This window comes from Schistocerca gregaria, unplaced genomic scaffold (assembly GCF_023897955.1).
Source record: "Schistocerca gregaria isolate iqSchGreg1 unplaced genomic scaffold, iqSchGreg1.2 ptg000259l, whole genome shotgun sequence".
NCBI classification, from domain to species: Eukaryota; Metazoa; Arthropoda; class Insecta; order Orthoptera; family Acrididae; genus Schistocerca; species Schistocerca gregaria.
Window position 1 is genome coordinate 1164529 of NW_026061764.1, and position 26715 is coordinate 1191243.

At 45.0% G+C, this 26715-nt stretch overlaps 1 non-coding gene across 1 annotated transcript; it reads right to left on the reverse strand.

The window, feature by feature from the left end:
* Positions 1–10330: 10330 nt before the first annotated feature.
* Positions 10331–10402, reverse strand: Trnai-aau (transfer RNA isoleucine (anticodon AAU)). The gene has a single exon. It is a non-coding gene; the product is annotated as a tRNA-Ile (tRNA).
* Positions 10403–26715: the final 16313 nt, after the last annotated feature.

Here is a 26715-nt window from a genome sequence, read left to right on the forward strand (position 1 = left end):
AAATTGCATGACAACAAGCAGAGCTAGTGGCGTCAAAATTAACACACATACTTTATGTGACTCAAAAGCCGAACGAGTTACTTTCCGACGTTGTTTTAGATGTGCAAGTGTCAGTCAAAACTCGAGGTGTCGGCACTCTGCCGACCATTTCGTTAGTTAACACCGGTCTTGCTGTGTGTGTTTCAAGCTCAAGAGCATCTCCAAGCAAAAAATGGTCAACAGCAACATTCAGACGGTTTCGTACTGCTCAATTGCTACATTAAAACGGTATGTTTCTTTTTCAGAACTGGAAAAACACAAGCGTGACAGCATTCGAACCTGTAATCTTCAGAGCCGAAGTCCGACGCCTTATCCATTAGGCCACACGGTCACTGACGACCAACATTTACATGTATACGACTCATCTCGAAACGCTCACACCCCTGAGGATTTGTGTTTTCGTTCTACACAGCCGCTGCCCCTTGCTCTTTCCCACCCATTCGTTACATTCAACCTCTGACGAGACCGACCAAATATAGACTGAGAAACAAGACCACACAATTTGTGCATTCGGAATCGAAGGCAGGCCGTCCCTCGCCGCATTTGCTACGATGGCCATTTGCTACTTCTGCAGAAGCGACGACGACGACGACGACGACGACGACGAAGATCGCGAGAGACTCTGAGATATGTGAGAAATACATCTATAAAATGTAATTCAGACTGCCTCGTCCCACCTTATGCTGTACCCCTTTGGCAAATGCTTTATCTGCGCCATTCGCCTTAATCACATCTGAGAGTAAATCTTAAAAAAACGCCTGTCGCTAATTGTTCGTCATCACAGGTACTGTTTGCTATACGGCCACGACGCGCAACTGATTTCCAAAATTCATCTTTCTCCTGTGAGGATGGAACTTACAACCCCTGGTTTATTAGACCAGTGCTCTACCACTGAGCTAAAGAGGCGCGGCCTAGCGGTACTCTTGGGTACTTCGTCCTTACGGTCGTCTGCACCATCAGACTTTAGCTGACAACACTTCATATTACCGGCTAATATTTGCAGCTATGGCGACAAATTACTGCTTGGCTACACATCTGACACGTAACCGATGTGCTCTCCAAACCACAACACTTGCTTTTCAGAACATGTCTTTCACACATGTCTACAAAATCACCTTCACCTTCAAATACAGTTTCCTTGCGACTGACAGAGACGTAGGCAAAGTTTAAAGTTGCTATTTCCATTAAATCTCGTTAATCAGAAAAACGGTAATTTACACCTGCAGCGGAACAAAATTCCGTTCCGCCCAGCGTCTGGCTCGAACCCACGACCCTGGGATTAAGAGTCTGACGCTCTACCGACTGAGATAGCCGGCTACCTCGGTGAATACTTGCCGGGTAGCACGTCACACAGTACTCGTTTGGGTTGGGTGGTCCCATACAGAATCTCTCCATGCTGCCTAATGTTTTCCTAACGTCACACTCGTCACGTACTTCACTTTTATGTCATAATCATTTCTGAGAGGCAAAGAAATTGCATGACAACAAGCAGAGCTAGTGGCGTCAAAATTAACACACATACTTTATGTGACTCAAAAGCCGAACGAGTTACTTTCCGACGTTGTTTTAGATGTGCAAGTGCCAGTCAAAACTCGCGGTGTCGGCACTCTGCCGACCATTTCGTTAGTTAACACCGGTCTTGCTGTGTGTGTTTCAAGCTCAAGAGCATCTCCAAGCAAAAAATGGTCAACAGCAACATTCAGACGGTTTCGTACTGCTCAATTGCTACATTAAAACGGTATGTTTCTTTTTCAGAACTGGAAAAACACAAGCGTGACAGCATTCGAACCTGTAATCTTCAGATACGAAGTCCGACGCCTTATCCATTAGACCACACGGTCACTGACGATCAACATTTACATGTATACGACTCATCTCGAAACGCTCACACCCCTGAGGATTTGTGTTTTCGTTCTACACAGCCGCTGCCCCTTGCTCTTTCCCACCCATTCGTTACATTCAACCTCTGACGAGACCGACCAAATATAGACTGAGAAACAAGACCACACAATTTGTGCATTCGGAATCGAAGGCAGGCCGTCCCTCGCCGCATTTGCTACGATGGCCATTTGCTACTTCTGCAGAAGCGGCGGCGGCGACGACGACGACGACGACGACGACGACGACGACGACCGCGAGAGACTCTGAGATATGTGAGAAATACATCTATAAAATGTAATTCAGACTGCCTCGTCCCACCTTATGCTGTACCGCTTTGGCAAATGCTTTATCTGCGCCATTCGCCTTAATCACATCTGAGAGTAAATCTTAAAAAAAACGCCTGTCGCTAATTGTTCGTCATCACAGGTACTGTTTACTATACGGCCACTACGCGCAACTGATTTCCAAAATTCATCTTTCTCCTGTGAGGATGGAACTTACAACCCCTGGTTTATTAGACCAGTGCTCTACCACTGAGCTAAAGAGGCGCGGCCTAGCGGTACTTTTGGGTACTTCGTCCTTACGGTCGTCTGCACCATCAGACTTTAGCTGACAACACTTCATATTACCGGCTAATATTTGCAGCTATGGCGACAAATTACTGCTTGGCTACACATCTGACACGTAACCGATGTGCTCTCCAAACCACAACACTTGCTTTTCAGAACATGTCTTTCACACATGTCTACAAAATCACCTTCACCTTCAAATACAGTTTCCTTGCGACTGACAGAGACGTAGGCAAAGTTTAAAGTTGCTATTTCCATTAAATCTCGTTAATCAGAAAAACGGTAATTTACACCTGCAGCGGAACAAAATTCCGTTCCGCCCAGCGTCTGGCTCGAACCCACGACCCTGGGATTAAGAGTCTGACGCTCTACCGACTGAGATAGCCGGCTACCTCGGTGAATACTTGCCGGGTAGCACGTCACACAGTACTCGTTTGGGTTGGGTGGTCCCATACAGAATCTCTCCATGCTGCCTAATGTTTTCCTAACGTCACACTCGTCATGTACTTCACTTTTATGTCATAATCATTTCTGAGAGGCAAAGAAATTGCATGACAACAAGCAGAGCTAGTGGCGTCAAAATTAACACACATACTTTATGTGACTCAAAAGCCGAACGAGTTACTTTCCGACGTTGTTTTAGATGTGCAAGTGTCAGTCAAAACTCGCGGTGTCGGCACTCTGCCGACCATTTCGTTAGTTAACACCGGTCTTGCTGTGTGTGTTTCAAGCTCAAGAGCATCTCCAAGCAAAAAATGGTCAACAGCAACATTCAGACGGTTTCGTACTGCTCAATTGCTACATTAAAACGGTATGTTTCTTTTTCAGAACTGGAAAAACACAAGCGTGACAGCATTCGAACCTGTAATCTTCAGAGCCGAAGTCCGACGCCTTATCCATTTTTTTTTTTTTTTACATTAAAACGGTATGTTTCTTTTTCAGAACTGATAAAACACGAGCGTGACAGCATTCGAACCTGTAATCTTCAGATCCGAAGTCCGACGCCTTATCTATTTTTTTTTTTTATATATAGTTAAGTTTTGAGTGCTAACCGTTACACCATTTTTTTTTTTTTTTTTTTTTTACTATACAGCCACGACGCGCAACTCATTTCCAAAATTCATCTTTCTCCTGTGAGGATGGAACTTACGACCCCTGGTTTTTTAGACCAGTGCTCTACCACTGAGCTTTTTTTTTAATTCGTCTTCCTCCTCTGAGGATGGAACTTACCACCACTTTTTTTTTTTTTTGTTTTTTTTTTTTTTTTGTAAGGAACTTGGCAGCATGAGGCAGGCGGAGGCAAAGCGGGCAGGGGTCAAAATCTCGAGGCCTGGCCGCGATGTCTCCACCCAGTCCTGTTGCTGAGGCGTGTCTTTATCATAGTTTTCAATAAGAAATTTTACAACTTGTGTATACGTAGATTATGCTGTTTTGCCTTCGAAATCCTGAACCAAAAGATGCTTCATTTGAAACAAAAAATTTATGTCATGCCGAGGCAATAGAGATTGAAGGTTACAGCTTTAGTGCTTTTTTTTTTTTTTTTTTTTTTTCTCATCCACTGCTTCTCGGCAACCTAGCATACTTCTTTGTAATATATAATAAAGTTGTGGGAAGTAGTGGACCCTGAACCTGTATATTATTTTTTTTAATTTCTGTTTAGTTTTTTTATTGTTATTATTATTATTTTTGTTTGTTTGTTATTTTTTTATTGTAAAAGAAAAATCTTCATGGAATGTGATGAAGGAATTTTATGTTAAGGCACTAATTCCATAGCCTCCTTTCCTTCTTGAGATTAATAATAATAATAAAAAAGTATGTTCCCTTCCATGGAAACAAATGAGACTTCCTTCTCAGTCATAAAATGAATGTATAAGAAAACAATTTATCTTTAACCCTGCGATACTGGCTTTCGGCTTCGGCTTCTTCTGTGCAATAAACAAAATAGCCTTCTTTGCCAGCAGAAGATAAGTGATTGTAATATGAAACTGTAAAAGTGTACTTCTCCCCAATTGTTTTTGTTTAAGCGTCGTTTCGCTTAAATAAACGATTTTTGGTTATCTCGTTGGCTTGTCAACCAATGCCCAGTCGCTCGAATACAATTTTAAGCATATTGCCGTAGTTTTTCTTGTGGTCTTTATATTTCAGGGCGTTATAAAAAGCACACTTCAAGTACATGTAAAAATCAGTGGAATTGTCATTTCCCAGGTGATTAATTACGTAATTCACATAGTGTCCCATTAACCAATGGACCGAGTTGTTTTTTGCTGCTGGAAAATAGCAAGTCTGAGGCCTGAGGAATGTAACAGGGGGAAAATTTTCCACCGAAGATCTCGTAAGAAAAGCCAGTTGTTCCCTAATCCAATTACAGAGTTGTAGATTGCCACCGCACGTGAATCTGTGCACTAACGTGTCGATCAATTTACATTTGAGACATAGGTTCGTGTCGCTAACGCCGATTGCATGTAACCTTTCATTGGTGCTTACGGTCTCATTCACTGTTTTATACCACGCTGACTTGACGTCCGATGGTAGACCACGCATATTAATATTTTTCCATATGGCGTCCCAATCAGTGTGTGGGTATTTACTTTCCAATTTGTTTCTCCCCTCCATTTTCTTTCGATGGGACAGAATATCGCGGGCCGTGATCCGTCGTGAGTTGATGATGACACCGCCGAGATAGCTGAATTCCACAAAATATACACGAACGTACTGGAGCCGGTTATTTATTTTTTGCACATTCACCGGCGCCTGTAAACTGGCAGGCCTGACAACTTCAAATAATTTAGTTGTAATGCTATCAGCGTGGTCGCTAAGGATAGTGGCGGTCCTTTTTATAAAAAGCGCAGACGCCTTATTTCTGATGTCAACTAACCCCAAACCTCCATTCCTGGGATCTAAGGTCGCAGTTTTTGCGTCGACTCTGAATATATCCCCTCTCCAAAGATAGCTGGCAGTGGTAGACATTATCTTTTTTCCAATCATTTTCGGTAGTGGGAAGATCTGTGCTATAAAGTAACTCCTGGAGAGAATGCAGTGGTTAATGAAAATCACCCTCTGAACTTGGTTCAAGTTACGGTGGAGGTTTTCTCTTGTTGTTCCAAGAAGTTGTCCCGACGTATTTCTCCAAGTGATAGCTGCCATTTTTAACGGACAAGGTGTCAGTGTTATTCCTAGTGCTTTGCATTGGGTGACCATTGTGGCCCAGGCTAAGGTGGTATGTTGAAAACCCCGCAGGTTTAGGAGTTTGCTTTTGTTTGCGTTGACACCTGCTCCGGAGACTCTACAGTACTTTTTAATTAGCGTTTCCAATTGCAAAATGTCGTCGGGATTTCGCAGGACGACTCCGACATCATCGGCATAGGCGTTTATGACTGTTCGGTGACCAGATAATGTGATGCCAGTTAGAGTGGCATGAACACTGCGGAGGAAAGGTTCTAATGAAAGCACGAATAGGAACATGGAGAGGGGGCTTCCTTGAGGAACGCCGCGCCTGATCTGAATCTGCTTTGTCCTCTGGCAGTTAACTGATATACAAGCGCTGATGCCTGTTGCAACATTGCTGATCACACTTACGACTCGCTCATTAAAACCTATTTTGTTCAGTGTGGCACTAAGGAATCTATGATCCACACGATCAAATGCTTTCTGGAAGTCAATAAACATGATAGCACATTTTATGGTGGTCACAGCAGTGATGGCAATTATATCTCTATATTCAGCTATGCTTTTGAAAATGCTCTTGGTAGGCACACAGGACTGGTATGGACTTACTATCTTTTTGGCCAACTGAGAGAGTCTGTTGTTTAAAATTCTGCCGATGATTTTATAATCAGAGTTTAACAGGGAGATAGGACGAAAGTTGTTGAGGTTTCTTTTTGCAGCATTTTTTGGGATTAGTACTATTGTGCTCTCTTTAAAAACAGCAGGTAAATGCTTTCCCTGAAGCACCTCGTTCGTCATTCGGGTAAACATGTCACCAATCAGTGGCCAGTATCGTTTATAAAATTCAACAGGCAAACCATCCGGTCCCGGCGATTTCCTCAGAGGAGATTTGCAGATGATTCTGTGGATATCTTCGTTAGTACACTCAACGAGAAGGTCTTCGTTTTCCTCGTCCGAGACCTGTGGAGCTATGTAACTAAGGAACTCATCGAAGGACTCTTCACATACCGGGTTGGCAGTGTATAGGTCTTCGTAATATTTGTGCACTGCATTGACGATGTCTCTCTGAGTCGTGAGTGTCTCGCCAGTTTCAGACTGAAGTCCATCAATGAAGGTGCGTCTCCTGTTTCTTTCGTGCTTCAGTAGATGGTACAAGGAAGCATGTTCATCCTCCACGACTGTCTTAGCCTTGGATTTTAATTTCAGACCCTCCATCTGCTGTCTTTTAAGACTGAGCAATTTGGCCTTAGTTTGCTTGATATCTGCCAGACGGACGTTGGAAGTGTTTGCCTGCTCATATAAATTTCGCAGCATGGTATAATAAAATTCTATGGAATTTTTCAAGTCTTTCGATCGTTGTACACTATACTGGATGAGAACTTTTCTCAGTTTAGGCTTTGCCCTGTTGCACCACCAGTCTAGTACTGAGACGTGTCTATCTGCAGAGCGGAGGCACAATGCCCACGCTTCTGTCAAACTTTCTTCTAATCCGTCGTCCTGCATCAGTGACGTATTAAGGTGCCATGAACTTCTGAAACGGCGAGTGGGTTGCGCAGTAAGGTTGATGGAAGCTAGCACGGAGCTATGATCAGAAAAGTAAACTGGAATCGTCTCTGCTTTAATGAAGGAGCTAACTAGACTTTGCGATATGTAGAGTCTGTCGATCCTGCTACGTGAGTGAGGACCTAGGAATGTAAATGCCACAAAAGTGGGATACATTATTTCCCAAGCATCTTTAAGCTGTAAAACAGTGACGAAACGCTTCAGTTCACTGCAGTTATTAAAATTCGGAACCTGGTCTTTCTTATTTATCACACAATTAAAATCACCGCCTATTATAAGATCTTTTGGGTTTTTCCGTAATAAATAAATGATTTCTTCTTTATAGAACTGTGCTCTTTCCATTCTATTGGATGTGCCAGAAGGGGCATACAGATTGATAAGGGTAGAACCAAAGACTTTTATACCTATCGCTCTGCCGGAGTCCAACCTCTCGATATCCGAGACAGGAATCCCCTCCCTGACTAAAATTGCTGTACCGACGTTGGTGTCAAGTGAGACATTTAAAATCGCCAAATATCCAGGCACTGTAAGATTAGTCAGCACTACTTCCTGTAGGAAAGCAATGTCCGTCCCTGACTCATATAAATAATCCTTGAGCGCTGTAACTTTAGTCACGGATGTAATCCTGTTAATATTGATAGTCGTAATTGTATATGCCTGGGACATTTAGTTTGCATAAAAAGTAAATAAGTGATTAAAAAGATAACAAAATATTAAGAAAAAAAAAGAAAAGAGATGTGCAGCTTCTAGAAGAGAGAAACGACTCCGCTTAAACAAACATCTAAAAGAATAGTCAGTATTTGAAGCTCGGTAAACACTTCATCTGGTTCCTCTGAAATATGACTAAGACAGTAGTACAATTAGAAATGAAACTGGTTCAACAAAATCCCTTTTTTTTTTCATCTTACAGCCTCATTTTGGTGCAGGATTCCGAACATCTCGGGTTTTAGTTTTACCGAGGGGCTTTGCATCACTAATGTCATTTGAAGGTACCTCCTTAGGTCTTTCCGTGATGATTTCATACAAGACGTTCTTGGCCGTCGCTTCCTCTTGTGCTGGTTGTTGTTTGCTTTGGTTACGGGAAGCTTTGAGAGTAGGTAGCGGTTTGAGTCGGCGTCTTCGGACATCTTGGTTCAACGCGCCGTCATTCGGATTGTCTATCTTTACCACCGTTGTGACCGAAGCTGCCTCAACAGCGTCCTTTTTACGAGTGCCATTTCCTTGTTCTTCCGTCACTAGCTCCAGAGCACTGACTGAGTCGGCGGTTTGTGGGTCTGTAAGTTCTTGAGTTGGGTTCCGCTCCGTCACCTCTTGTGCTTCGGAGTGCGCCTCTTCCGTCTCCGCGACAATCGTTACTGCGTCCCCTCCGTGGACCGTTTGTACCTGTTCAGCCGCCGACAGCGGCCGGGTTGCCTCAGCGGCTGTCGTCACGTCAATACATGTACTGTTTGTTTCCTCGAGCACATCCGCATTACACTGCTTCTGCTTGCGGGTGGAAGGCGAATTACGGGCGGACTCGCCGTCCGAGCCGTCATCGGTCGTTTCCAACGGTCGCTTCTTATTCTGGAGTTCGCAATCGGGAACAGAAGGGTGTGATGTAATGACGCTCAGGGGAGGGAACTCCGTAGTAGTTATGGCGGGCACTGCAGAAGTACATGAACCACTGTCGTTAACCGAAAGAAGGGAAGTGCTATTTGGTAAGACATCGCTGAGGGTCAGTTTTTGACGCTGTGTTAGATTGTTCCTAAGAACAAAAACACGGCGCGGACAATCTTGTCGGAAATGACCTGTCTCATTGCAAATATTGCACGTGCGCTCCTGACCAGAATACACAACATGTGCTTTATGGCCTGCAACGGATATATGGGACGGAATGTTGGCTTTCACCTCCATTTCAACGGATCTAATGCCATTAAAACACTGTATCTTGTATAGCTTCGACCATCTTTCGTTATAGATAGATTTAACTTCGCCATATTTAGATAGAGCGTCCTTGATCAACTGATTATCAATTTCAATTGGAACATTCAAAATCCTGACATTGGTGTACATGATATCAGCTTTTCGTACAGAGACATTACTTTTTGAACCGTCTCGATGAACAAATTCGACGGAATTACCCCATTTTGCAAGCAACTTATCAACTGTCACTGAGTTCAGAAATTTAACAAAAACACAGTATTTTTCAGCATCTAATTGCGTGGTATGAACAGAGTCAGAATTAATACCGATTACCTCAGTCAGCCAATCGTGGATTTCCAGCGCAGTGGGTTGGACCGGCCGTGTTCCTTTCTCGAACGAGAAGACTAAAGTATTCTTCCTGACGGTGTCAGACATGGTCGTCGGTTCCGACGAAATTCCGGCAACAACCGAAATTGCGGCGAAGCACGAAACGTGGAACGGACGAAAGCACTATAAAAAACACTTATCAGAGACACCACTCAAAAAATAACAGCGAAAATGTACAGCTAACTTCACGTAAACACCAAACACCGGCGATAGCGCTAACGTACGCGGAGTAAACAACAAGCACGTCCGACCGCGGCGACGGCTAAAGCCAGAATGACGACGCCTTATCCATTAGGCCACACGGTCACTGACGACCAACATTTACATGTATACGACTCATCTCGAAACGCTCACACCCCTGAGGATTTGTGTTTTCGTTCTACACAGCCGCTGCCCCTTGCTCTTTCCCACCCATTCGTTACATTCAACCTCTGACGATACCGACCAAATATAGACTGAGAAACAAGACCACACAATTTGTGCATTCGGAATCGAAGGCAGGCCGTCCCTCGCCGCATTTGCTACGATGGCCATTTGCTACTTCTGCAGAAGCGGCGGCGGCGACGACGACGACGACGATGACGACGACGACGACGAAGATCGCGAGAGACTCTGAGATATGTGAGAAATACATCTATAAAATGTAATTCAGACTGCCTCGTCCCACCTTATACTGTACCGCTTTGGCAAATGCTTTATCTGCGCCATTCGCCTTAATCACATCTGAGAGTAAATCTTAAAAAAACGCCTGTCGCTAATTGTTCGTCATCACAGGTACTGTTTGCTATACGGCCACGACGCGCAACTGATTTCCAAAATTCATCTTTCTCCTGTGAGGATGGAACTCACAACCCCTGGTTTATTAGACCAGTGCTCTACCACTGAGCTAAAGAGGCGCGGCCTAGCGGTACTCTTGGGTACTTCGTCCTTACGGTCGTCTGCACCATCAGACTTTAGCTGACAACACTTCATATTACCGGCTAATATTTGCAGCTATGGCGACAAATTACTGCTTGGCTACACATCTGACACGTAACCGATGTGGTCTCCAAACCACAACACTTGCTTTTCAGAACATGTCTTTCACACATGTCTACAAAATCACCTTCACCTTCAAATACAGTTTCCTTGCGACTGACAGAGACGTAGGCAAAGTTTAAAGTTGCTATTTCCATTAAATCTCGTTAATCAGAAAAACGGTAATTTACACCTGCAGCGGAACAAAATTCCGTTCCGCCCAGCGTCTGGCTCGAACCCACGACCCTGGGATTAAGAGTCTGACGCTCTACCGACTGAGATAGCCGGCTACCTCGGTGAATACTTGCCGGGTAGCACGTCACATAGTACTCGTTTGGGTTGGGTGGTCCCATACAGAATCTCTCCATGCTGCCTAATGTTTTCCTAACGTCACACTCGTCACGTACTTCACTTTTATGTCATAATCATTTCTGAGAGGCAAAGAAATTGCATGACAACAAGCAGAGCTAGTGGCGTCAAAATTAACACACATACTTTATGTGACTCAAAAGCCGAACGAGTTACTTTCCGACGTTGTTTTAGATGTGCAAGTGCCAGTCAAAACTCGCGGTGTCGGCACTCTGCCGACCATTTCGTTAGTTAACACCGGTCTTGCTGTGTGTGTTTCAAGCTCAAGAGCATCTCCAAGCAAAAAATGGTCAACAGCAACATTCAGACGGTTTCGTACTGCTCAATTGCTACATTAAAACGGCATGTTTCTTTTTCAGAACTGGAAAAACACAAGCGTGACAGCATTCGAACCTGTAATCTTCAGATACGAAGTCCGACGCCTTATCCATTAGACCACACGGTCACTGACGATCAACATTTACATGTATACGACTCATCTCGAAACGCTCACACCCCTGAGGATTTGTGTTTTCGTTCTACACAGCCGCTGCCCCTTGCTCTTTCCCACCCATTCGTTACATTCAACCTCTGACGAGACCGACCAAATATAGACTGAGAAACAAGACCACACAATTTGTGCATTCGGAATCGAAGGCAGGCCGTCCCTCGCCGCATTTGCTACGATGGCCATTTGCTACTTCTGCAGAAGCGGCGGCGGCGACGACGACGACGACGACGACGACGACGACGACGACGACGACGACGACGACCGCGAGAGACTCTGAGATATGTGAGAAATACATCTATAAAATGTAATTCAGACTGCCTCGTCCCACCTTATGCTGTACCGCTTTGGCAAATGCTTTATCTGCGCCATTCGCCTTAATCACATCTGAGAGTAAATCTTAAAAAAACTCCTGTCGCTAATTGTTCGTCATCACAGGTACTGTTTGCTATACGGCCACGACGCGCAACTGATTTCCAAAATTCATCTTTCTCCTGTGAGGATGGAACTTACAACCCCTGGTTTATTACACCAGTGCTCTACCACTGAGCTAAAGAGGCGCGGCCTAGCGGTACTCTTGGGTACTTCGTCCTTACGGTCGTCTGCACCATCAGACTTTAGCTGACAACACTTCATATTACCGGCTAATATTTGCAGCTATGGCGACAAATTACTGCTTGGCTACACATCTGACACGTAACCGATGTGCTCTCCAAACCACAACACTTGCTTTTCAGAACATGTCTTTCACACATGTCTACAAAATCACCTTCACCTTCAAATACAGTTTCCTTGCGACTGACAGAGACGTAGGCAAAGTTTAAAGTTGCTATTTCCATTAAATCTCGTTAATCAGAAAAACGGTAATTTACACCTGCAGCGGAACAAAATTCCGATCCGCCCAGCGTCTGGCTCGAACCCACGACCCTGGGATTAAGAGTCTGACGCTCTACCGACTGAGATAGCCGGCTACCTCGGTGAATACTTGCCGGGTAGCACGTCACACAGTACTCGTTTGGGTTGGGTGGTCCCATACACAATCTCTCCATGCTGCCTAATGTTTTCCTAACGTCACACTCGTCACGTACTTCACTTTTATGTCATAATCATTTCTGAGAGGCAAAGAAATTGCATGACAACAAGCAGAGCTAGTGGCGTCAAAATTAACACACACTTTATGTGACTCAAAAGCCGAACGAGTTACTTTCCGACGTTGTTTTAGATGTGCAAGTGTCAGTCAAAACTCGCGGTGTCGGCACTCTGCCGACCATTTCGTTAGTTAACACCGGTCTTGCTGTGTGTGTTTCAAGCTCAAGAGCATCTCCAAGCAAAAAATGGTCAACAGCAACATTCAGACGGTTTCGTACTGCTCAATTGCTACATTAAAACGGTATGTTTCTTTTTCAGAACTGGAAAAACACAAGCGTGACAGCATTCGAACCTGTAATCTTCAGATACGAAGTCCGACGCCTTATCCATTAGACCACACGGTCACTGACGATCAACATTTACATGTATACGACTCATCTCGAAACGCTCACACCCCTGAGGATTTGTGTTTTCGTTCTACACAGCCGCTGCCCCTTGCTCTTTCCCACCCATTCGTTACATTCAACCTCTGACGAGACCGACCAAATATAGACTGAGAAACAAGACCACACAATTTGTGCATTCGGAATCGAAGGCAGGCCGTCCCTCGCCGCATTTGCTACGATGGCCATTTGCTACTTCTGCAGAAGCGGCGGCGGCGACGACGACGACGACGACGACGAAGATCGCGAGAGACTCTGAGATATGTGAGAAATACATCTATAAAATGTAATTCAGACTGCCTCGTCCCACCTTATACTGTACCGCTTTGGCAAATGCTTTATCTGCGCCATTCGCCTTAATCACATCTGAGAGTAAATCTTAAAAAAACGCCTGTCGCTAATTGTTCGTCATCACATGTACTGTTTGCTATACGGCCACGACGCGCAACTGATTTCCAAAATTCATCTTTCTCCTGTGAGGATGGAACTTACAACCCCTGGTTTATTAGACCAGTGCTCTACCACTGAGCTAAAGAGGCGCGGCCTAGCGGTGCTCTTGGGTACTTCGTCCTTACGGTCGTCTGCACCATCAGACTTTAGCTGACAACACTTCATATTACCGGCAAATATTTGCAGCTATGGCGACAAATTACTGCTTGGCTACACATCTGACACGTAACCGACTTGCTCTCCAAACCACAACACTTGCTTTTCAGAACATGTCTTTCACACATGTCTACAAAATCACCTTCACCTTCAAATACAGTTTCCTTGCGACTGACAGAGACGTAGGCAAAGTTTAAAGTTGCTATTTCCATTAAATCTCGTTAATCAGAAAAACGGTAATTTACACCTGCAGCGGAACAAAATTCCGTTCCGCCCAGCGTCTGGCTCGAACCCACGACCCTGGGATTAAGAGTCTGACGCTCTACCGACTGAGATAGCCGGCTACCTCGGTGAATACTTGCCGGGTAGCACGTCACACAGTACTCGTTTGGGTTGGGTGGTCCCATACAGAATCTCTCCATGCTGCCTAATGTTTTCCTAACGTCACACTCGTCACGTACTTCACTTTTATGTCATAATCATTTCTGAGAGGCAAAGAAATTGCATGACAACAAGCAGAGCTAGTGGCGTCAAAATTAACACACATACTTTATGTGACTCAAAAGCCGAACGAGTTACTTTCCGACGTTGTTTTAGATGTGCAAGTGTCAGTCAAAACTCGCGGTGTCGGCACTCTGCCGACCATTTCATTAGTTAACACCGGTCTTGCTGTGTGTGTTTCAAGCTCAAGAGCATCTCCAAGCAAAAAATGGTCAACAGCAACATTCAGACGGTTTCGTACTGCTCAATTGCTACATTAAAACGGTATGTTTCTTTTTCAGAACTGGAAAAACACAAGCGTGACAGCATTCGAACCTGTAATCTTCAGAGCCGAAGTCCGACGCCTTATCCATTAGGCCACACGGTCACTGACGACCAACATTTACATGTATACGACTCATCTCGAAACGCTCACACCCCTGAGGATTTGTGTTTTCGTTCTACACAGCCGCTGCCCCTTGCTCTTTCCCACCCATTCGTTACATTCAACCTCTGACGAGACCGACCAAATATAGACTGAGAAACAAGACCACACAATTTGTGCATTCGGAATCGAAGGCAGGCCGTCCCTCGCCGCATTTGCTACGATGGCCATTTGCTACTTCTGCAGAAGCGGCGGCGGCGACGACGACGACGACGACGACGAAGATCGCGAGAGACTCTGAGATATGTGAGAAATACATCTATAAAATGTAATTCAGACTGCCTCGTCCCACCTTATACTGTACCGCTTTGGCAAATGCTTTATCTGCGCCATTCGCCTTAATCACATCTGAGAGTAAATCTTAAAAAAACGCCTGTCGCTAATTGTTCGTCATCACATGTACTGTTTGCTATACGGCCACGACGCGCAACTGATTTCCAAAATTCATCTTTCTCCTGTGAGGATGGAACTTACAACCCCTGGTTTATTAGACCAGTGCTCTACCACTGAGCTAAAGAGGCGCGGCCTAGCGGTGCTCTTGGGTACTTCGTCCTTACGGTCGTCTGCACCATCAGACTTTAGCTGACAACACTTCATATTACCGGCAAATATTTGCAGCTATGGCGACAAATTACTGCTTGGCTACACATCTGACACGTAACCGACTTGCTCTCCAAACCACAACACTTGCTTTTCAGAACATGTCTTTCACACATGTCTACAAAATCACCTTCACCTTCAAATACAGTTTCCTTGCGACTGACAGAGACGTAGGCAAAGTTTAAAGTTGCTATTTCCATTAAATCTCGTTAATCAGAAAAACGGTAATTTACACCTGCAGCGGAACAAAATTCCGTTCCGCCCAGCGTCTGGCTCGAACCCACGACCCTGGGATTAAGAGTCTGACGCTCTACCGACTGAGATAGCCGGCTACCTCGGTGAATACTTGCCGGGTAGCACGTCACACAGTACTCGTTTGGGTTGGGTGGTCCCATACAGAATCTCTCCATGCTGCCTAATGTTTTCCTAACGTCACACTCGTCACGTACTTCACTTTTATGTCATAATCATTTCTGAGAGGCAAAGAAATTGCATGACAACAAGCAGAGCTAGTGGCGTCAAAATTAACACACATACTTTATGTGACTCAAAAGCCGAACGAGTTACTTTCCGACGTTGTTTTAGATGTGCAAGTGTCAGTCAAAACTCGCGGTGTCGGCACTCTGCCGACCATTTCATTAGTTAACACCGGTCTTGCTGTGTGTGTTTCAAGCTCAAGAGCATCTCCAAGCAAAAAATGGTCAACAGCAACATTCAGACGGTTTCGTACTGCTCAATTGCTACATTAAAACGGTATGTTTCTTTTTCAGAACTGGAAAAACACAAGCGTGACAGCATTCGAACCTGTAATCTTCAGAGCCGAAGTCCGACGCCTTATCCATTAGGCCACACGGTCACTGACGACCAACATTTACATGTATACGACTCATCTCGAAACGCTCACACCCCTGAGGATTTGTGTTTTCGTTCTACACAGCCGCTGCCCCTTGCTCTTTCCCACCCATTCGTTACATTCAACCTCTGACGAGACCGACCAAATATAGACTGAGAAACAAGACCACACAATTTGTGCATTCGGAATCGAAGGCAGGCCGTCCCTCGCCGCATTTGCTACGATGGCCATTTGCTACTTCTGCAGAAGCGGCGGCGACGACGACGACGACGACGACGACGACGACGACCGCGAGAGACTCTGAGATATGTGAGAAATACATCTATAAAATGTAATTCAGACTGCCTCGTCCCACCTTATGCTGTACCGCTTTGGCAAATGCTTTATCTGCGCCATTCGCCTTAATCACATCTGAGAGTAAATCTTAAAAAAAACGCCTGTCGCTAATTGTTCGTCATCACAGGTACTGTTTACTATACGGCCACTACGCGCAACTGATTTCCAAAATTCATCTTTCTCCTGTGAGGATGGAACTTACAACCCCTGGTTTATTAGACCAGTGCTCTACCACTGAGCTAAAGAGGCGCGGCCTAGCGGTACTCTTGGGTACTTCGTCCTTACGGTCGTCTGCACCATCAGACTTTAGCTGACAACACTTCATATTACCGGCTAATATTTGCAGCTATGGCGACAAATTACTGCTTGGCTACACATCTGACACGTAACCGACTTGCTCTCCAAACCACAACACTTGCTTTTCAGAACATGTCTTTCACACATGTCTACAAAATCACCTTCACCTTCAAATACAGTTTCCTTGCGACTGACAGAGACGTAGGCAAAGTTTAAAGTTGCTATTTCCATTAAATCTCGTTAATCAGAAAAACGGTAATTTACACCTGCAGCGGAACAAAATTCCGTTCCGCCCAGCGTCTGGCTCGAACCCACGACCCTGGGATTAAGAGTCTGACGCTCTACCGACTGAGATAGCCGGCTACCTCGGTGAATACTTGCCGGGTAGCACGTCACACAGTACTCGTTTGGGTTGGGTGGTCCCATACAGAATCTCTCCATGCTGCCTAATGTTTTCCTAACGTCACACTCGTCACGTACTTCACTTTTATGTCATAATCATTTCTGAGAGGCAAAGAAATTGCATGACAACAAGCAGAGCTAGTGGCGTCAAAATTAACACACATACTTTATGTGACTCAAAAGCCGAACGAGTTACTTTCCGACGTTGTTTTAGATGTGCAAGTGTCAGTCAAAACTCGCGGTGTCGGCACTCTGCCGACCATTTCGTTAGTTAACACCGGTCTTGCTGTGTGTGTTTCAAGCTCAAGAGCATCTCCAAGCAAAAAATGGTCAACAGCAACATTCAGACGGTTTCGTACTGCTCAATTGCTACATTAAAACGGTATGTTTCTTTTTCAGAACTGGAAAAACACAAGCGTGACAGCATTCGAACCTGTAATCTTCAGAGCCGAAGTCCGACGCCTTATCCATTAGGCCACACGGTCACTGACGACCAACATTTACATGTATACGACTCATCTCGAAACGCTCACACCCCTGAGGATTTGTGTTTTCGTTCTACACAGCCGCTGCCCCTTGCTCTTTCCCACCCATTCGTTACATTCAACCTCTGACGAGACCGACCAAATATAGACTGAGAAACAAGACCACACAATTTGTGCATTCGGAATCGAAGGCAGGCCGTCCCTCGCCGCATTTGCTACGATGGCCATTTGCTACTTCTGCAGAAGCGGCGGCGGCGACGACGACGACGACGACGACGAAGATCGCGAGAGACTCTGAGATATGTGAGAAATACATCTATAAAATGTAATTCAGACTGCCTCGTCCCACCTTATACTGTACCGCTTTGGCAAATGCTTTATCTGCGCCATTCGCCTTAATCACATCTGAGAGTAAATCTTAAAAAAACGCCTGTCGCTAATTGTTCGTCATCACAGGTACTGTTTGCTATACGGCCACGACGCGCAACTGATTTCCAAAATTCATCTTTCTCCTGTGAGGATGGAACTTACAACCCCTGGTTTATTAGACCAGTGCTCTACCACTGAGCTAAAGAGGCGCGGCCTAGCGGTACTCTTGGGTACTTCGTCCTTACGGTCGTCTGCACCATCAGACTTTAGCTGACAACACTTCATATTACCGGCTAATATTTGCAGCTATGGCGACAAATTACTGCTTGGCTACACATCTGACACGTAACCGACTTGCTCTCCAAACCACAACACTTGCTTTTCAGAACATGTCTTTCACACATGTCTACAAAATCACCTTCACCTTCAAATACAGTTTCCTTGCGACTGACAGAGACGTAGGCAAAGTTTAAAGTTGCTATTTCCATTAAATCTCGTTAATCAGAAAAACGGTAATTTACACCTGCAGCGGAACAAAATTCCGTTCCGCCCAGCGTCTGGCTCGAACCCACGACCCTGGGATTAAGAGTCTGACGCTCTACCGACTGAGATAGCCGGCTACCTCGGTGAATACTTGCCGGGTAGCACGTCACACAGTACTCGTTTGGGTTGGGTGGTCCCATACAGAATCTCTCCATGCTGCCTAATGTTTTCCTAACGTCACACTCGTCACGTACTTCACTTTTATGTCATAATCATTTCTGAGAGGCAAAGAAATTGCATGACAACAAGCAGAGCTAGTGGCGTCAAAATTAACACACATACTTTATGTGACTCAAAAGCCGAACGAGTTACTTTCCGACGTTGTTTTAGATGTGCAAGTGTCAGTCAAAACTCGCGGTGTCGGCACTCTGCCGACCATTTCGTTAGTTAACACCGGTCTTGCTGTGTGTGTTTCAAGCTCAAGAGCATCTCCAAGCAAAAAATGGTCAACAGCAACATTCAGACGGTTTCGTACTGCTCAATTGCTACATTAAAACGGTATGTTTCTTTTTCAGAACTGGAAAAACACAAGCGTGACAGCATTCGAACCTGTAATCTTCAGAGCCGAAGTCCGACGCCTTATCCATTAGGCCACACGGTCACTGACGACCAACATTTACATGTATACGACTCATCTCGAAACGCTCACACCCCTGAGGATTTGTGTTTTCGTTCTACACAGCCGCTGCCCCTTGCTCTTTCCCACCCATTCGTTACATTCAACCTCTGACGAGACCGACCAAATATAGACTGAGAAACAAGACCACACAATTTGTGCATTCGGAATCGAAGGCAGGCCGTCCCTCGCCGCATTTGCTACGATGGCCATTTGCTACTTCTGCAGAAGCGGCGGCGGCGACGACGACGACGACGACGACGAAGATCGCGAGAGACTCTGAGATATGTGAGAAATACATCTATAAAATGTAATTCAGACTGCCTCGTCCCACCTTATACTGTACCGCTTTGGCAAATGCTTTATCTGCGCCATTCGCCTTAATCACATCTGAGAGTAAATCTTAAAAAAACGCCTGTCGCTAATTGTTCGTCATCACAGGTACTGTTTGCTATACGGCCACGACGCGCAACTGATTTCCAAAATTCATCTTTCTCCTGTGAGGATGGAACTTACAACCCCTGGTTTATTAGACCAGTGCTCTACCACTGAGCTAAAGAGGCGCGGCCTAGCGGTACTCTTGGGTACTTCGTCCTTACGGTCGTCTGCACCATCAGACTTTAGCTGACAACACTTCATATTACCGGCTAATATTTGCAGCTATGGCGACAAATTACTGCTTGGCTACACATCTGACACGTAACCGACTTGCTCTCCAAACCACAACACTTGCTTTTCAGAACATGTCTTTCACACATGTCTACAAAATCACCTTCACCTTCAAATACAGTTTCCTTGCGACTGACAGAGACGTAGGCAAAGTTTAAAGTTGCTATTTCCATTAAATCTCGTTAATCAGAAAAACGGTAATTTACACCTGCAGCGGAACAAAATTCCGTTCCGCCCAGCGTCTGGCTCGAACCCACGACCCTGGGATTAAGAGTCTGACGCTCTACCGACTGAGATAGCCGGCTACCTCGGTGAATACTTGCCGGGTAGCACGTCACACAGTACTCGTTTGGGTTGGGTGGTCCCATACAGAATCTCTCCATGCTGCCTAATGTTTTCCTAACGTCACACTCGTCACGTACTTCACTTTTATGTCATAATCATTTCTGAGAGGCAAAGAAATTGCATGACAACAAGCAGAGCTAGTGGCGTCAAAATTAACACACATACTTTATGTGACTCAAAAGCCGAACGAGTTACTTTCCGACGTTGTTTTAGATGTGCAAGTGTCAGTCAAAACTCGCGGTGTCGGCACTCTGCCGACCATTTCGTTAGTTAACACCGGTCTTGCTGTGTGTGTTTCAAGCTCAAGAGCATCTCCAAGCAAAAAATGGTCAACAGCAACATTCAGACGGTTTCGTACTGCTCAATTGCTACATTAAAACGGTATGTTTCTTTTTCAGAACTGGAAAAACACAAGCGTGAGAGCATTCGAACCTGTAATCTTCAGAGCCGAAGTCCGACGCCTTATCCATTAGGCCACACGGTCACTGACGACCAACATTTACATGTATACGACTCATCTCGAAACGCTCACACCCCTGAGGATTTGTGTTTTCGTTCTACACAGCCGCTGCCCCTTGCTCTTTCCCACCCATTCGTTACATTCAACCTCTGACGAGACCGACCAAATATAGACTGAGAAACAAGACCACACAATTTGTGCATTCGGAATCGAAGGCAGGCCGTCCCTCGCCGCATTTGCTACGATGGCCATTTGCTACTTCTGCAGAAGCGGCGGCGGCGACGACGACGATGACGACGACGACGACGACGACGACGACCGCGAGAGACTCTGAGATATGTGAGAAATACATCTATAAAATGTAATTCAGACTGCCTCGTCCCACCTTATGCTGTACCGCTTTGGCAAATGCTTTATCTGCGCCATTCGCCTTAATCACATCTGAGAGTAAATCTTAAAAAAAACGCCTGTCGCTAATTGTTCGTCATCATAGGTACTGTTTACTATACGGCCACTACGCGCAACTGATTTCCAAAATTCATCTTTCTCCTGTGAGGATGGAACTTACGACCCCTGGTTTATTAGACCAGTGCTCTACCACTGAGCTAAAGAGGCGCGGCCTAGCGGTACTCTTGGGTACTTCGTCCTTACGGTCGTCTGCACCATCAGACTTTAGCTGACAACACTTCATATTACCGGCTAATATTTGCAGCTATGGCGACAAATTACTGCTTGGCTACACATCTGACACGTAACCGATGTGCTCTCCAAACCACAACACTTGCTTTTCAGAACATGTCTTTCACACATGTCTACAAAATCACCTTCACCTTCAAATACAGTTTCCTTGCGACTGACAGAGACGTAGGCAAAGTTTAAAGTTGCTATTTCCATTAAATCTCGTTAATCAGAAAAACGGTAATTTACACCTGCAGCGGAACAAAATTCCGTTCCGCCCAGCGTCTGGCTCGAACCCACGACCCTGGGATTAAGAGTCTGACGCTCTACCGACTGAGATAGCCGGCTACCTCGGTGAATACTTGCCGGGTAGCACGTCACACAGTACTCGTTTGGGTTGGGTGGTCCCATACAGAATCTCTCCATGCTGCCTAATGTTTTCCTAACGTCACACTCGTCACGTACTTCACTTTTATGTCATAATCATTTCTGAGAGGCAAAGAAATTGCATGACAACAAGCAGAGCTAGTGGCGTCAAAATTAACACACATACTTTATGTGACTCAAAAGCCGAACGAGTTACTTTCCGACGTTGTTTTAGATGTGCAAGTGCCAGTCAAAACTCGCGGTGTCGGCACTCTGCCGACCATTTCGTTAGTTAACACCGGTCTTGCTGTGTGTGTTTCAAGCTCAAGAGCATCTCCAAGCAAAAAATGGTCAACAGCAACATTCAGACGGTTTCGTACTGCTCAATTGCTACATTAAAACGGTATGTTTCTTTTTCAGAACTGGAAAAACACAAGCGTGACAGCATTCGAACCTGTAATCTTCAGAGCCGAAGTCCGACGCCTTATCCATTTTTTTTTTTTTTTTTTTTTTTTTTTTTTTTTTTTTTTTTTTTTTTTTTTTCCGCTCTACCAACTTTTTTTTTTCTTTTTTTTTTTTTTCCCTGGGATCAAGGGTCTCACGCTCTACCGACTTTTTTTTTTTTTTTTTTTTTTTTTTTTTTTTTTTTTTTTAGTTTTATATATGTTCCTGGGTGAGAGCCAGGTATCCTAGCCACTTTTTTTTTTTTTTTTTTTTTTTTTTTTTTAATGAAGTAGTGGCAGGCAGGCGGCGGCAAAGAGGGCAGGGGTCAAGAATCCTGAGGCCTGGCCTCGATGTCGCCCCCATACCAGTCACCCATTTGTATATGTGAAATTTTTTTAATTTTTTTATGTTTTATTTATAATTTTGTTTGAACCACTTTTTTTTTTTCCTCTTTTTTTTTTTTTTTTTTTTTTTTTTTTTTTTTTTTTTTTTATGAGGATCTTCCAGAAGGGATCCATTCTTCCACCAGAACTCAATCCATTTCTTCTAGGTGAGTGAGGCGTTAACGGCAAAAAAAAATGATGACACTATCAACTATGTTAAGCAGTGTCGAACTAAAGTACCTTTTCTGGTTAGGATTAATAAATAAATAAATAAGAAATAAGTGATTAAAAAGGAATCTTCTCCTTTGTTGGTGCAAAATATAAGAAAACGAAAAGTGTTTGTTTTTTTTTCTCTAGTGTTGTCTTCACATCTTTCGTCTGTTATTGTCCTCTGCTGCTCCTCAATGATGTAGCGAATAGTCGGTTTCGCCTTACTTCGAAAGAAGGTTAAACATGCATTCATGTCTCGTGGTATAGTTTCGGGCGTTCTTTAAATATTACGTTCCCCGTCATGGCAAGACTGACGGGTCGAGTGTCGAATCGCATATCACACAATGGTCTTGCTTAAAAAGTTGGCAAAGGTCGCCTTGTAGTTACGTTCGCGTGCGATCATGCTGTGCTGCAGGGTCAGGTATAGAACGAAATCGTCTTTGTTCTTATCGCCAGTACTAAAAATATAGTGCACTGTGTGACCTATTATCCAGTTGACAGCATTCCGCTTTGTCCTGGGAAATGGGATTGCTTCAGGGTTGAGAAAGTCAGCTGGCGTTATCGCAGATGGTGAGGTCCTCTTGATGCTCGACAGTTTCTGTCGGGCGTAACCCCATATATCTTTCGTGGTACCACAGACGAAACGGTGTTCTTCGCTGTCTATGAGATTACACGTGACACACATTGGCGAGTCCTGCAAATGAATTGCATGAAGCCTGGACTGCGTCGGGATTTTTCTATTGACGGCAGCGTACCACGTCGCCTTTACTTGCGAAGGTAAGTAGGGGCTGTGGATGTTTTGCCACGTCGCGTCCCAGTTGTAGTTTGGAAATTTTTGTTCGATAACATTCCGTGATTTAGTTGCCACAAAGGAGTTGTAGATTGCCTTAACTGTCGTCAAATTCTTTTCAGAGACTGTTGTATGGACATAACTATACTCTAAGAGAAAACTCTTGAAGTGGTAGAGCGCAGTCGGTATATGGTGCACATCAATTGGCGGTTGAAGATCAGTCGGTGCGATTTCATTCAGGACAAGAGCGGTCAGACTGGTCGGTGACTGTTTCCATAGCTTGTAAGTTTTGCAGAAATAAAGAGCTTTCGCTTTTTTGTGTACATCGGTGAGACTGAGTCCGCCATCTCGCGTTGGGAGTGTCAAGGTGTCATATCGAACTTTAAAGATCTGGCCACGACATACAAAGTGTCCAAGCGCGGACAGCATGCATTTGGCTATATCGGTGGGGATGGGCAAAACTTGAGCCACATAATTGATTTTGGCAGTGATATAAATATTGGCCAATTCAACCTTTTGAAGCTCGTCCAATTTCCTGACGCTATGTAACTTCGCACAAGCACGAATTTTGTTGAGCAATTGCTTATAATTGGCGGCAATGGTGTGGCGGATGGTGTTCCGAAAATCGACACCGAGACACGTCATCCTAGTGATCTCTTTAAGCTGGCCATGACCGATCGCGCCTATGCCTTGCCCAACGTTCATGATCCCTGATTTCGTCCAATGCAGTTTCGCACCAGATGCCTTTTCATATTGTGAGATGATCAGGAGACCCCTCTCGACCTCATTGACATTCATAGCTAGGAAGGTAACATCATCAGCGTAAGCTCGGCACACTATCTTCTGCCCGTGTATGTGGAGTCCTTGTAAACGTTCCGTCAAGGTGACTAGCAGCGGTTCGATCGCAATGGCAAACAGCGCCATCGACATAGGGCAGCCCTGCCTAACAGAACTGTTTATCGGGACGGCGCGACTTGGCTGACCGTTAACGACAAGTTTGGATGTACTATTCCGTAACAATTTCTGTATGATGCTGATGAACTGCGGAGGAAAACCCAGAGTCTGCATTATCTGGAAAAGGTAAGGATGGTTCACCCTGTCGAAAGCCTGTGCGAAATCTAAAGTTACGATAGCACATCGGATTTTGCAAGCGTCCGCAACAGAAATCACATCTCGGTAGTCTGATAATGTCTGATATATAGCTCTGTCCTTTCCAACACTCGTTTGATGTGATCCAATGACGGTATGCATCACAGTTTTCATTCTCGTTGCGAGAATGCGAGCAAAAATTTTGTAGTCGCTGTTGAGCAACGTAATGGGTCGCAAAGTTGCGACGGTGTTATTGCTCGTCCGTTTCGGGAGTAAGACCACAAGTCCTTCACTGAATGGCGGAGGAATGGGCATGTCCGGTTGGAGAAGTTCGTTGCAGAGCACCGTCAGCTTTGTCTTCAGTTGTGGCCAGAAGACTTGATAAAGTTCCACCGGGAGACCGTCACATCCGGGAGATTTGTTTTTTGGACTGTGGAACACCACATCTTCCAGTTCATCTTCCGTTACATCGGTGACGAGTTCGGCTACATCCGCAGGGCGAAGCCTGTGCGTTAAGCTGCTCCGGAACTCTGCAAGGGCTTCGTCGTCGGTAGGTTTATTGGACATCAAGTCAGTGTAATAAGTTTGAACGGCGTCTCTGATATCGTGTTGCCGAGTTAGAATCGTGCCGTCTTCGGATTGTAGTTCAGTTAAGATCTTTGTCCGTGCTCGTTTAGTTTCACGTATCAGGTGATAAATGGATGGCTGTTCGCCTTTTGCCATAGTCGAAACCCGACCTCTAATTTTGTAACCTTCCATCTGTTTTCGTTTCAAAAGTAATATTTTTGCTTGCAGTCTTTTAATGCGGGGGTAGTTGTCAATCACAGTGGCATCAAGAGTATATAAGTCTCGAAGACATTGATAATAAAACTCCATCGTTCTCTTAAACCACCAGTTCTTATTCCGGGAATATTGTATCATGGATTTACGAATTTTCGGTTTAGCGCATTCGAGCCACCATTGCAATGCCGAGCCGTACGTACTGAATTTGGCTTCACTTTCATTCCACGCTCGAGTGAAGGCTTCTCTGCATTCAGGATCGTCTAAATGTGCAACATTTAGTTTCCATAGTCCTTTGCCTCGGTAGGTTTCCTGTTTCCCCAAATTCAGCGTGCAAATATAAGCCGCATGGTCGGAGAAACTGGTTGGCCAGACCTCAGTTTGTAAAATTCGCTGTCTGAGAGTGTCCGATACGTAAATGCGGTCCAATCTACTCGCTGAATGATTCGTGACGTGAGTAAAACCAGGTGTTATACCAAACTTGTGCTCCCACGTATCGACTAAACGTAAATCCTTGACGATCTGTTCTAATTCAATCGATTTATTGAAATGCGGCGTCTGATCTTTGGCGTTAAGTACACAGTTAAAATCTCCCGCCAATATTAGGTGGTCATATTGTGTTGCAAAAAGCGGAAGTATTTCTTCCTTGAAAAAGTCCGCTCGGCGTCGCCTATTAGTTGAGCCGGATGGTGCATACAGATTTAGGAGTCTAACATTATTGATAGTCACGCCAATTCCCCTACAACTTATGAGTCGTTCTACATTCTGGACGATAATTCCTTCTTTCGTGAGAATAGCGGTGCCTAAATCGGAACCGTGTCCCGGATTGGCCGTCACATTATAACCGGGAATGTGGTTCAAAGCAATGTCGGCGACCTCCTGAAGCAAGAGGATATCAATGTCGGCGGCGTATAAGAGGTCTACGATGTTGTCGAGTTTGAGGGAACTGCGGATTTTATTTATATTTAATGTACCAATTTTATACGCCTGCTGATCAGTCATTCACGCTCTTACGAGAGTAAGAAGGAATCGGCGCCGTTTTAAAAGAAGTCAGAGTCCTCTTCTTTGTTTGCCTGCCGTGGATCCAGTAAATTATCATCATGTGCCGGTTCTACTGCCGTAGAAGGCTGTTCGGGAAATCGGGAAGTGACTGGAATATCAGTTGCATCAGCGTCCATGTGTTCGACCTCTGGTTCCGCCGCCCAGTCTATAGTGCTGGGGTTCTTGGACGCAAGAGGATGATGTTGTCGTTGTTCTTTTAAACAATGATCAACATCGTCACTGCACATGGGAGACACCTGGCCGGTAGCATCGCGAGAGGGCTCAGTTAGCGTGATTGCACGATCTTCATCCCGCAGGTGTGCAGAAGTTAGCGCCTGTTGTCGGGAGGATTCTGGTGATTTTGCACTGACTTTGTCCATGATTTGCTGCACCTTTCCCCGCAACGACGCCGCCGCCTCTTCCGCACCCTGGCGGGCGATTCTGCGTTTCTTGTTCTTCCGCGGGGATTTAGCAGGTGGACAACGCTCATCGGAATCCGAGATTTCATGGTGGGGTT